Raw genomic sequence first — 14727 nt, forward strand, 5'->3', positions numbered from 1 at the left:
AAAGTTTATCCAAATTTGAATAAATTTAAATTTCAAAGTAGCTGAATTTTCCCCACATATGATGACAATAAGATCAAAATCTATTATCCCTCTTAGTACATGGTGGACAATTTGAACAATAATAAATTTTAGATAATTCGAAGGAAATGTCAATACAATGAAAATTTGAGATGATTTGAAGATGATGCCAACTCAGATCAGAAAACTAATTTAGCTATATATTCTGATTCTTTTTTGTCGCGTAAATAGATATTTTAAATGAGGCGGATGCTATTTTAGAATTCATACATTTCCTCTAAGGATATTTTGGGGGACATTCCTATACATTACTTATATTACTGCACTCTCTTAGAGCTGATTAGTTCTTTAATGAAATCTTATCATTTCCAAGAAGACAATAAGATCAAATTGGTTCCTACAAAGATAGAGTATCTGACTTTTGAAAACACTTCATTAAAAATTAATCTCTCACATATTTTTATACATGATTAATTGGATTTCTATTATGTGGCTGATATTTTGAGTTTATTAGTTGTAACACCCCGCATTTCGGGCTACAATATAGACCATGATTCCAATGTGTTGATAAACCATGAAGCCACAAAATACTATGCCAATACGACATGTTAATTAATTGTGTAGCATATGAATCCATTCAAGCTTGAATTTAGACCATAGAGGCCCTTCAACTTAAGGATAAGTTGAAACTATTTCGATCGACTAAGTTTTAGCGGATGTGGTAAAGTGTGTCAGCTTCCATCGACCATAACTCTCTATATATGTCGAATTAGGGAGCCTAATATGTGTCAAATAATAGGTCTTCGAGTTATATTTCCAATGATACTAATTTTGCTAAAATGCGACACCCGAGCAAGAAGTTATGGCCTTTCAAAGTGATATGCGTCGCCTAACCAATCACCCATGGCCACTAGAAAGCATAGGCAATAGCCTAGGCGGCGCCTATGTAAACATAGGTGATATCCTAGGTGGCGCCTATGTAAACATAGGCAATGGGATGCTCGGCGCCTATGTAAAGAATTCAAGTGACTTAAACACTTCGTTTTGGGGACAAAATGGTCCTTTTCCATCCTTACTTAGCCCTAAAACACGAAATTCAATTCCAAGGACCCCAAAATACACCTTCATTCATCAAAAGTGCTCAAAGATTCTCCTTAGGGTTTTAAAATAAAAACCCAAGCCACTTGAGATTCGACCGGGGGTTTTAGGAACAAATTGCATATTTGAAATCTTCTCAATGTAGGCTTCGAGAAGCATCTAATATTTGTAGTAATCGAGGTACATGGGGTTATCCAAAAATCTCATGGGTGTAGTTTTTATGAACATGCATGCTTTTAAATGGGGGTTTTCAATCAAATGCTAATAACTTGCTTTCAATATGATTTCTAAGTCATTTTCTTTATGTCATGGGAATTGTTTGCCTATATACTTCAATGGTTGAAACCATGCATATGTGATTTGAGATTTTCCATGGAAGTTTGATAAATATAAATGATAAATTGCTTTCAAATTCCCATGATAATGTCTTTATACCCCATATCATATTGTGACCAACAAAAGAGAGCACGAATTTGAAATAAATATTGTTCATCACTGGTAAATGATGAAGCACCTTGGTTTTTACATGATTATACATATGTAGACGTGATATTAATGACTTACAAGTTGGGTATGACGATACCCTACAGAATATGATATGTGATTGAATCAGATGGAATTCAAATACATTAATTTTACATGAGATAGGTGGATGCCCGAAGAAGGCATTTGAGTGTAAGGGCTCATCACTGGAAAACGTGTTTGCCGACATGAAAATTTGGTACCAGGCTAAGTGATCTTGTGTACTTGACTTTATGTCATTCCCAAATTGGGACTATAGGTAGGAGCCCGGGCTAAGTGATCTTGGGTACTACCAGTGGATTGAGATACCATGCTTTGTGGTTTACGTGTCTCTCCCTTACTTCTACTCAAATCTCAGCAGCAACCGAGATTTGACAGTTGGTGTAAATTATGTAGGGTATTCCACCTAGCTCCGTTGCATTTCATTGTTGTTGAGAAACTATTGCACTATGCCTATGTGTTTTCAAATGATTTGATACAAAATTGCTTTATAATGGCTCTCAACTATATTTTGTAAAAATATTATGTTTTGTTTTGATATCTCTGCGTGCCAGTACTTTTGTGCTGGCCCCCTCCCCTCTCCAACCTCTTAGGTTCAGAGGCCCAGCCTAGGGGGTCAAGAGAATCAGTAGATCATTCAGACAGAGTTGCAGAGATATGCTGTAAGCCTTCTATTTTTCGGAAGGTCTTATGTCCTGCAGTCTTTTTATCTTATAATTAGTTTTGGGGGTCTACTGGGAGCCGTGTCCCAGTTTATATACAGTTACTTGACTTAGTCATTTGTTAGAGATTTTCACAGACAATTGTTTAGAGGTTGATTGATGTTGGGGGAACTTTATTTCCCCGTTATTGTTTCTTTTCATATTTATGACCATGTTTCCAAATTATTGTGTTTCTTCCGCATTACTTTGATCATATGAATTATGTGCATGATTACCAGAAAGATAGGGGTGTTTTGGGCCTCCATCGTTCGAAATGCTTGTCACGACCAGGCCCTGGTCAGGTTGTGACATTAGTTCTTCCCGCTAGGTATAATCAGCTAGGAAAAATTAATGATTTGGATAACTCATCTCAACTCTTGAAGTTCTAATAAGAGATTTATTTAATGATCTTGATAAAAATATGAATCTAGTGGCACCAATGCAATTCTAGATGGTACATACATTGTTTCTTTGTTTTCCTAATTCCTTCTTGGTTATGACCTTGTAAACTGGTTATGACCCTGTAAACTTGCAGGATGATTTTGGGGTCTGGATGAAGTTTTACATTTTTGAATGTTATGCATGCTGAGTAGACACCATTTTCTATTAAATCCTAGTTAACAAACTTAAGTCTTACCTTTTTTGGGGTTTCACTCTCAAACTTGATGTATTTTATCATGAATTTTATGAGAAAATATAAATATCGTTGTTGGTTGTGACTAGAATAACTTAAGGGAATATGCATCTCTCATTCTTGCCCTGGCTTACTTGGATTTATATGAGAATTAAAGGTGTTTAATGTTCATCTGCTTGTTTTTTATGTTTCTTCATGTTAACTGCTAATCTGCTAGCATTTGGTTATTTTTATGTCCACAAGTTTTATGAAAGAAATGTTCTCAATTTGGCCAGTAGAGCGATAGAGCTTTGATACAACAAGTTCCACAAGTACCTAAACCTACGGCAATGCTTCCTTATCATTAAAAAGAAAGTGTACCATCATTGCAATTTGTATACAATTATCCTACAAACTGATACTTCTTGGCAATCATAGGATTTTGAAGAATATTGGACTCAATTGCTGTACATCCTTTCACAGTCTCTTAAATTTCCTAGGTCTAGCTACTACATCTCTCTAGATACTCATCCAGATTGAAGACCCTTTTGAATAATTTGTCAGTACTATATTGCTAGTTTTTTTTTTCTTGCTTAAATTGGGACATGTAGCCCTTTATTTTTTGAAAATGTAAAGGAAAACTATCCTATATGTACGTTGTTCTTTATATCATGATTGTGATTGGACTTTATCTTGATATTTGCAGTCAAGGTTAAAATGTTGTGAAGGCTTTATTTGGTATTGAGTTTGACAATAAGTATTTCTGCATTCTGATATTTATCAAATCTTTATACAGAATGTGTTTAGGCATTAATTTTTTGATAGTAAAGTTACTTTCAACTATTTTCTTATATTATCTATGCATCGAATCACTTATGCGCCTAAATATAAGAAAAGTTGGGAGAATTTATTGAGTTATTGTTGTATATATATTGAGAATAGAAGGAATGTGGCTAGTGGTCCTATGATGTTCTTTGGTTTTATCATCTTCTTGATCAATGTTGATAAGAATAAACATCCTCAACTTCTACTTGGGCATATTGTGTGTCATGTAGTTTAAAATAAGAGAAGAATTACTGAAGTTGAATTGGAACTTAAAGCTAAAAAATATGTATTTTAACTATTTTTAGTTACTCCTAATATTAGTTAAGTGGGTTGTAGTGATACTATTGACTGAAAAATGTTTAAATTGAGATTGCTTCTAGTTTTTAGACCTCTTAAAGTAGGAATCAACAATCTAGAGAGGTTGTGGCCTCCCACCCCAAAATCTTTTAGGTGCCCAAGCTTGACTTCACTAAATTACGTATTGCTCACTTTCTACAATCTGGCTACCTTTCGATAAGCAAACATTGTCACACTTCAATGCCCAGAGAAGTAGATTGTGGGCTTGGATCTTAGAGAAATGCTAGACTCTAGGATTTTCCTAAAACAAAGATAAGTGTGTCGGAGGCGAACTAGTATAATTGAGAGGCTATCATTAAGCATTCCTAGTCACATTAGAAAAGAGGTCAAATAGCAAGGCAAGGGCCAGAAATACATTTAGTAGAGACTAAAGTCAAAGTGATGGATCACTAATTCATTGTCACTATAGGTGGATGCTTTCCCTGGACTGTGTTTAATGGTAGCTTATATACCTATAATGAGCATTCATAGGAAAAAAATGGAAAACATAGCAGATGTGGTGAAAGACGCGATAGATATAGTTATCGGTGGCATATAAGATATATCGATAGCTTAAAAATTATTTTTAACAATATTCCCCCAATATAATCTAATATATAAATCATCACTCTTGAGATAGAGGAAAAATAAGGACTAAACCAAGTGAAGTATGTTAAAGACGACTTTAAACAAATATTGGCATGAGATAAATGAGTGGTTATGAGATGCAATTTTGATCAATTGTTGTATTTAGAGAGAACTTTTTAGTTTTCATATCTAACTTGTGTCTTCATTCTTCTATTTCAATCGGGATTTTGGTAGGTTCTAGAGGCTGCTCAACACCTATGCTCTATGTGTGATATTAATTACACTAGATACAGAACACAATGACTTGCCTCTCTCTTATTCTCATAGAACAAAATATGGACTAAGATTTATTATGATTAAAGTGGTGAAGAAAGCACAAAAATAGATACAGTCTATTCTGTTAAATGCATTATGTCACTAGATGTGAAAAAACCTGTAAGTTTTGTTCTGTCCTTTTTATGTTCTAATTTATAACTTTAATCATGTTTATTCTCTACTATTTCATATTATTGCTAAGTTCTATCTTAAGCTCTTCCATTATGTCAATGTGGTATTCGTTAATGTTGAAAGAGAGCACATTTTGCACCCAAGGGTGTGGTCTTGTGGTTCAATGAAGTTGAGTTCAATGAAGTGATATTTGAGATTATTTATTCTTTTTTAATAGGTATCCAAAATGAAGAAGATTAAGAAAGAAGTATGAAGAAATTTTCCTTACTTGAGAAGATTTTTAAATTGTTGATAGATGTGTTAATATCGATGTTTTTGATATTGAATTTTGTGAAACTTATCGCCAATCAAACTTTATACTATATGGGAACACTAATTTTCATTTGGCTTAAACATTTTTGTTTTGAATCTAGATTACTAGTTTGCTACATATTTGAATTTAGATTAGTATTAATAAAATATTTTATTGTGATGTGTGTGTGTGTGTGTATGTATATATATATATATATATATATATATAATGCTAATTTACAATATAGGGGTGACTATTTCATCTAAATTATCAATTGGTATTTTAAGTAGTTGCAATAGGTGGCAAAAATCATGGCAATTGGTAATAAAAATCATTGCAATAGGTAGGAAAAGAAAATGTTGCAAAAGTTATTAAAACCATTTCAATTGGTGTCAAAAAACGTTGCCATAGGTAGTGTAAACCCGTTGCAAGAGACCAATAGCTATTGCAGTAGATATTCTAAAATTGTTGTAATAGGGTTATTGGAATTCTTTCCTATCATTGCAATATAGTCTATTGCAATGGTTCATAACCATTGCTATAGAAAATATGAGGCGTCCCAATAGGACTTAAAAATAAACATTACAAAATTCATTGTAATAGCTCTATTGCAATGCTCACCTATACAATGGATGCCTAACTGTTGTGATTGCTCTATCACAATAGTTTTTGAACTAATGCATATGGTTGATTTCTAGTGCTGACACTAGTCCCTATGAGAATGATACTTTTCTTATAAAAGGCCACTGTACTACTTGGTGAGACCATGTACGCTTGAGTGTGTGCTGGGACGCAACAAGTTTTTGGCGCCGTTGTTGGGGACTCTTAAATTGGAAACTATATTAGTTTTAGTTTTACTTTTTAGATTTCTTTGGTTCTTTACGCTTGGTCTTTGTATTGAATATGCAGAAAACAGGTTTACAGACTAGTAAGCTAGAAAGCAATAGGAAATTCATTAATCCAATCCTCGAACTCGAGCATTGCTTTCACCAATTAAGGAGAGAAGAAGTCCTTCTCTACTGTATCCTACAAATTCAAGAGGAACAAGATAATCCTGCTCTTATGGTTGAAGATCCACCATCCCGCAGGATAGATCATGAAGTGGCAATCCCATTTCTGATGAATTTGACCTCTCCTTTTGAAAAACCAACTGCTGGAGGTAACTTTGACATGAAATAGAACATGGTGCAACTTTTGATCAGCAGTGGATAGTTTATGGGGCTTTCACATGAAGATCCACAGGTCTACCTGCGGAACTTCTTTGAGATTAGTGACACATTCACTCATATAGGTATGTCAACTAACTATGTTAGGTTGGGACTTTTCCCCATCTAACTAATGGGGGAAGCAAAGAAATGGTTGAATGCTGACCCGACATGTTTAATCATAACCTAGGGTAACTTTGCCTACAAATTCCTCATTCGGTACTTTCCATCTGGCAAGACTACGAGACTGCATAGTGAGATTATGAGCTTTAAACAAAGGCCATATGAGAACTTATATAATGCACAGGAGAGGTTTAAAGTTCTTCTTCAGGATAGTCCACATCATCAACAGAATAATGAGGTACTATCTTACACTTTTGTTGAGGCACTTGATCACAATACAAATTTTTCTAGATTCAGCTGTAGGAGGCCAAGTGTTGGATGACGTATGAGGAGCTATACACCTTTTTGAGCCAGATTGCATAAGGGAATCCTAAGTGGCATGCTAACTCAAGAAGTTCTCCAAAGAAGGTTACAGGTATGTTAGAGGTGGACTAGTTTTCTCATATATCAGTTTAGATTATTGCACTACAAAATCAATTAACTACTCAGCTTAACAATATAAAATTGGGGGTTACACATCCAACAACAACAACTAATGCAATTCATCAGAAAAATACTTGGTGTAAGGTTTGTGGTAACACTGGTCATTATACAACTATGTGTGGTGCAAATCCTGAGTCAATGATGTTTATAGGCAATGCTTAAAGGCCGATTTATGGGAACGCCTACAATCAATAGCAGTAGATTCTACCACAAATTCCTTAATGGAATAACCAACTGTAGCAATTTCAGAAACAATAGGTTCAAGGTAATCAGGTCATGACTCAAACTAGCAACATGGAAGACATGTTGAAACAAATTATAGATGTTCAAGCATAGTTGGGAACATATATAAAGAGCCAGTAGATGGTTAAAAAGAACTTAGAGATACAAATCGGTCAGATGGTAGTAGCGCAGAACACTAGGCATCAGGGACTCATACCAAGTGATAAAGAGCCAAATCCTAAACAAGTAATGGCAATCTCACAGAGAAGTGGTAAAAATCTCAATAAAAAACCTCCAAAGACAACTAAGGAGGTAGACACAGAGTTGGTTCCTCAAAATGTAGATGACAAAGTAGCTGAAAATTCAAAAAAGTCTAACTACTTGAAAATCATAGCTACTGAACAGGTAAAGGAGAGACTACCACCACCTTTTCTACAGATGCTGAGAAAAGTGAAGGAGTATGCATGCTTCAAGAAGTTCTTTGACATGTTCAAAGAACTTCACATTAATATTACTCTCATAGATGTTTTATAGGGAATGACCAAGCATGTTAAGTACTTAAAGGATATGGTCACAAACAAAGTTAAGATACAGAATATTAATACAGTAGCACTCACTGAGTAGTGCAGTTCTGTAATTCAGAAGAAACCTAAAAAGATCAAAGTCTTTGGGAGTTTCATGCTTACTTTAAAAATTAACAACAGTGAGGTGGTCTACACATCTAGTGAATTAGGGACAAGTATCAATTTGATGCCCCTCTCCTTGTTCAACATTTAGGCTTGGGGAATCCAAGACCGAGCTCTTTGATACTCTAATTTGCAGTCAAAACCCTAGACCATCCTTAAGTAATCATCGAGGATGTTCTCATCAAGATTTGTAAGTTTATTATTCATGCTAATTTTATTATTTTAGATCAATTGGCAGATGAAAGAGTCTCAGTCATCTTGGTACATCCATTCTTGGCGACGGGAGGAGCATTTATAGATGTGATAGAGGGTGCGCTTACAATGAGGTTTGATGATAAAGAGTTAGTTTTCAAAGTGTATAAACCACTCAACACTATCCCACTAAAAAGATTTTGTGCATGATTATAGTGATTAAAGGGGACAAGTGTGGGGTGGTGAAGTTTAGTCCACCAAAGACCTCTTTGGACTTCCTAATGAAGAGGCCCAAAACACAACCACCCCAGCCCAAAATGATGCAAATTGACAAACCTAAAAAGGCTATTTATGAGAGTGTTATTGACCTTGCAGTTAAAACATAAGAGGTAAGAAATAAATAATAAGATAGCCTCTAAGTAGGAGGAAGAGGATGAAGGAAAATAGATGAGTCAAAGATTAGGTTGTGCCGCGACACTAAATTAGGATCTGCTTGGGAGGCAACCTAAGTTAAGGTATTTATTTTCAGTATTAGTAGTTTTTACTTCACTAGTTTTTGTTTTTATTGAGTCACAAGTTTATGGGAAGTTGGGTACCAGAAAAGTGAGCTAAGGAGCTTGGCAAAGACTAAGTGTAGGGGTCCCTAAGCCCCCTTAATGTAGGAAGATGCTACTAGATTGGCCTGGAGGTCTCGAGGAGTATTTTTATCTATACTTTAAAGTATACTTTGTGGACAAAGTAGATTTTTAAATATGGGGTGAGGAAATTCTCAATTTTAGGAGTAATTTTAAGATTTTTGTTTTAGGAGTGAGTAAGATGTTCTTGCTAGTTCTATGTATGATTGCATTATGCACGTGTTTTGTTTGTAGAGAGTATGTTGATTATGTGAATTACTACTTTTCAGACTCCTAAGCTCATGATTATGAATCTTCTACTTGTTGGCTTAATGTTGAATTTATGTAATTGTTTGGTTGAGAGACTATAACATGTGCCATTGTATGTTAGGTTTTTATATATTCCGTGTTATACTTGATGTCTAGACTTTCTTGGTGTGTATGCAAAGAAAAATAAAGAGAGTGGGTTTAGGAGATGATATAGGCATTTCTTTGATAGTTATTTTTTTAACGGCTCGAGAGTACACCCTGGGCGCCACACAGTGCTTATGGCCCTGAGAGACCACAAGATAATCCATGAGCTAGTACCTGCTGTGGGAACTAAATAATATAATAACATATATGGAAGAACAACTAATAAGCCATAAGGATTTAAATACTAGACCATTTTTGAATCATAAATCTAATAAAATCAGCCTAAAAATAACTGTCTAAAGCTGATAAAATAGTGACAAAATTGGATGTTTGTCTGAAATATCCAAAAGCCTCTAAAACTGACTGAATATGAGTCAATGGGAAAGGCCCCAACTAACTCCAACTAACTACTGAATTAAAAGAATAAATGTAAATATAGTCAGTCCTCGAAATATGAGGACTCACCACTACTAAAATAGATAATCTTGAAGGTCTATGCATGATACGGGAACTGAGCGTATAAACCTATGATATGATACATCATAGCACAAGAAAAAAGTATGTGATTAGTACTTTGAATGCACTGGTATGCTAAATTAGGTAGACTGATATGCATGGTTTCATATGCATAAATAATAACTAACTAAATAAATAGCATGAAATACTGAATAAAACGCATGAAATCTGTAAATACTGAGAGTGCATGAAATTTGTAGATACCGATGGATACGTGACCAAGCATAAAGGATGTTTTGAATATAATATGTAAACTAAAATATTTAAATACTAAAATATTTGATATCTGTATGATATGGTCAATCAATCTAAAATTGAATTACTAAATTGATTACTGGATTGAGAATGTGGGAGCTATCATCTAACCGACATGCCCCAATGAGTAATTTGGGGTCCAACCGGTGATCCCAGTTGTAAGGGTGTCAATACCGTGCCACGGGTACTAACACTGGCTGTGTTGATCAACAAAAGTGTTTTCCCAAATGACTATGGGTTACCCTCAACTGGCAGGTACCTGTATGAGATCAAACCTCAACTGGCAGGTTAACATCTCAACCTACGCTAGCTACATAGTTATGAAATAAGGGGATTGATACTAATGGTCACACCCTCAACTGGTAGTCGAGCCCCCATCTTTGGGTTCACTCAGTGCTAAATCCTACATCCAACTGAACTATGCTAAGATTAATTGATTTTGATAACTGACTGAACTAATAATGCTCATAACATATTCTGAAACTATTCTGAAAATATTGATACTAAGTAAACAGATATGATTTCAGGTATTCATAACCCTAGGACTCTACGGCATTAATAGTAAAATAGTACTAAAACTTAAAGGACATAGCATGAAAACATTTATATCAAAAGTCCATTCTTGTAGGCATTTCATCAAACACTTGATGCTCATTGTTCAAGCTAAGCATAGGAATAGTTTAAAGATTGTAGGAATAGCATGATTTCAACATCAACATCACTAAGTATGATTTAAATCAGTGAATAACAACATTAAAACATTTGGGGTTTTGATAAACAACAACAATTTCTTGTAAACATGGTATAGAATTACAATTCATGGGAGTTCATGGTTAAAATCAGAATATAAAATCATAATAATTTGTGAAGATCATAACTTTGATTGTACAATTGGATACTTGGGCTCCATAGGTGAAAAGGACCCATGAATGAAAACTTACCATATTGTGGATTCTTGAGTTTTGATCTTGAACTTCGAAGGCTAGGGTTTTTATTCTTAAAAGAGGACTACTTTAATTTGAGTAATTCGTGAAATAATGAGCAAATAATTATTTATTGGGAGTTACATCCCATGTTTGGATGGATTTAGGGCTATGGCAAAAGACCAAACAATCCCTGGAATTTATATCACAAAATTGGAAATCTTGATTTTAAAACCCGCTGCGACGCAGTACAATTGCGTCGGGCCACTGGAAAGCTGACAATCCCTATTTTTCCCAATGGCATAATGTGGAGCCATCACATTGCACCTATGGTAATGTACACCTGTGAATTGGAACCTTGGCGCAATATGATGCCATCGCAGTGCCCTACTGGAAAATGGACAGTTACGAAATGGCCCCATTGAACGATGTAGTGCTAATCACGGTGACGCACTAGAAAAATGACGTGTGTAAAATTGTCCATCATTGCGATGCGCCCTTATAGAGTTGGGCTATTGTTTTGCACTAAAAATGCTATAACTTCTCACCCGAGTATCAGATTTGAGCAAAATTGGTATTGTTGGAACACTAATTCAATTTCCTATAGCTTGGTCGGTTTTGAGATGGAAATTCTCAGTAGAGTAAAAGATATTCTCATTTGAATTTGACTCAAGCAACATTCCAATAGAAAATTCAATCAGTAAAGAATATTTTGATTCATCTAACAGCTGTGAGTTGCTTAAGACCTTAATATACATCAAACTAACTCATAAAAATATCAAAGAACCATAATGTACTATGCATGAGCATGAAAAATGGCGCTAACATTAGTTTGGATTTTTGAGGTTTGCAATATCTCCCCCATGGGAACATTCATCCACCAATGAGACTGATTATGCTGAAAACACAGTGGAACTGAGATTACATGCTGAGTATACATAATGAAAATATGATTACATAGTTGAGTCAAAAACATGGTACATGCTAAACTTGTTCTGTGAATGCATGACTGACATGAGAATGATATATAGCTGATACAAAGCATGGAGAAGAGAAATTCTAAGAAGATTATTATCTTAAGCTGAGTTTTAGTTTGCGGAGAAAAGATGGGGGTACTTGTCCCCTTAATCTACGAATTTGTCGATCAAGGATTTCAACTAAAATTTCTTCGTAAGAAAGGTTGTTCTAAATATCTACGCTTTCTAAGGGATCGACAACTATTGGGTCTCCAATGCACTTCTTCAACAAGGAGATACGGAATACTGGGTGCACTGATCCTAATTCCGTAGGCAACTCAAGCTGGTAAGCCTCTTTTTTAAAACTGCTCAAAATCCTGTAAGGGCCAAAACATCAGGGACTAACCTTCCCCTTCTTACCAAACCTCTTCACTCCCTTCACAGAAGAGATATTCAGATACATAAAATTACCAACCTCAAACTCAAGATCTTTCCTTCTCATATCTGCATAAGATTTTTTTTGTTTCTGGGCTGCCTTAAGCCTCTCCCTAATCAACTATACTTTCTCTAAAACATCAAACACCACATCAGGACCTATCAAAATGACTTATCCTACTTCAAACTGACCAATCAGAGATCTACATCTCCTTCCATATAGAATATCAAATGGAGCCATCTGAACACTGGAATGATAGTTATTATTATACGCGAATTTAATCAAAGGAAAATGGTCTTTCAAACTTCCCTTAAAGTTTAATACACATTCTCTCAACCTATCCTTATGGGTCTGAATGGTCCTCTCTGCCTGACCATCTGTCTGAGATTGGAAGGCTGTTCTAAGGTGAACTTGGGTACCAAGACCCTTTTGAAAAGCTTTCCAAAAGTGAGAGGTGAACTGCGTACTACTCTCTAAAATGATGGACAACAGGACACTATGCAACCTAACTAACTCTCTAATATAGAGCTTGGTGTATTCCTCGGGTGAATAAGAAGTATGGACTGGCAAGAAATGGGTTGATTTGCTCATCTTGTCTATAATGACCCAAATCAAATCATGTTGCTGGCGAGTACGACGCAAAGTATCCATAAAATCCATGTTCACTACCTCCCACTTCCAAGTGGGAATACTGAACTCCTGGAAAGATCTACTAGGCTTTTGATACTCAATCTTAACCTGCTAACAAGGGGAGCACTTAGCTAGAAACTCTGTAATATCTATCCTCATCCCACTCCACCAATAGATTTCCCACAGACCGTGGTATATCTTCGTGCCCCCTTGATGAATCGAGTAACGTGCACCATGCATTTTCACCAGAATTCGTTGTCTTAAATAATCAACACATGGCACACATTGTCTACCTTGTCAACTTAGTACACTATCTCCCCCTGGGAGAAAACCTTTACTTTTTGATCTTTGACTTACTCCTTCAACTTAACAAAGCTAGGATCTCTATCATGCTTTTCTTTTACTTCAGCAACCAGAGAAGATTCTGAACTCTTCTAAGCCCAAACACTAACCTAAGGTGAATCAAGCAAACGAATATTTAATCTGGCAAGTTGATGAACTTCTCTAACTAACTTCTTCTTATCACCCTTGACATAAGCAACACTATCAATACACAATATACTTAGGGCATTTCCAACTATGTTGGAGTAGCCCAAATGGTACTAAACATTCATATTATAATCTTTCAGCAACTCTAACCATCTCATCTGATGCAGATTTAAATCTTTATGTGAAAACACATACTGCAAGCTTTTGTGATCTATGAACATATCAACATTCACCCCATACTAATAGTGCCTCAAAATCGTTAAGGCAAACACAACTGTGGCTAACTCTACATCATGGGTGGGATAATTCTTTTCCTGGGGCTTAAGCTGTCTAGAGGCATAGGCTACAGCTTTATACTTCTACATCAAAACACACCCCAAACTAACTCTAGAAGCATCACAGTACACAACAAACCCATCTAAACCATCTGGAAATGTCAAAATTAGGGTTGTGGTCAGTCGAGTCTTCAACTCCTGAAAACTTTCTCATAAGAATTTGACCACTAAAACATAACTTTCTTTTGTGTAAATCTGGACATGGGGGATGGAATAAAGAAAAATCCTTCAATAAACCACTGGTAATAGCCAGCCAAACCTAAGAAACTCCAAATATTGGATGGAGAGATGGGTCTGGGCAAGTTTCTCACTGACTCAATTTTTTGAGGATCGACTCTGATGCCATCATCGGAGATAATATGACCAAGGAAATCTACTAATCTTAGCAAAAATTTGTACTTACTGAATTTACCAAACAACTAATGGGCTCAAAGAGTCTGCAATACTATTCTGAGGTGGTCTGTATGATTATTTTCATTTTGGGAGTAGAAAAAAATATCATCAATGAAGACTATGACAAACATGTCAAAGTACTATTTGAACACTCTATTCATCAAGTACATGATGGCTACTGGGGAATTGTGAGACCAAAGGACATGACTAAGAACTTGAAGTGACCATATAGAGTTTTGAAGGTTGTTTTTACAATGTCACATTCTCTGACTCTGAGCTGATGATAGCCAGATCTGAGGTATATCTTAGAAAAGTAATTGGCACCTAGAAGTAGGTCGAACAAGTCATCAGTTTTAGGAAGTAGAAATTTATTTTTGATTGTGCTTTGTACAACTAATTCTAGTTAATACACATT

The sequence above is a fragment of the Capsicum annuum genome, chromosome 2, assembly GCF_002878395.1.
Source record: "Capsicum annuum cultivar UCD-10X-F1 chromosome 2, UCD10Xv1.1, whole genome shotgun sequence".
Classification (NCBI taxonomy): domain Eukaryota; kingdom Viridiplantae; phylum Streptophyta; class Magnoliopsida; order Solanales; family Solanaceae; genus Capsicum; species Capsicum annuum.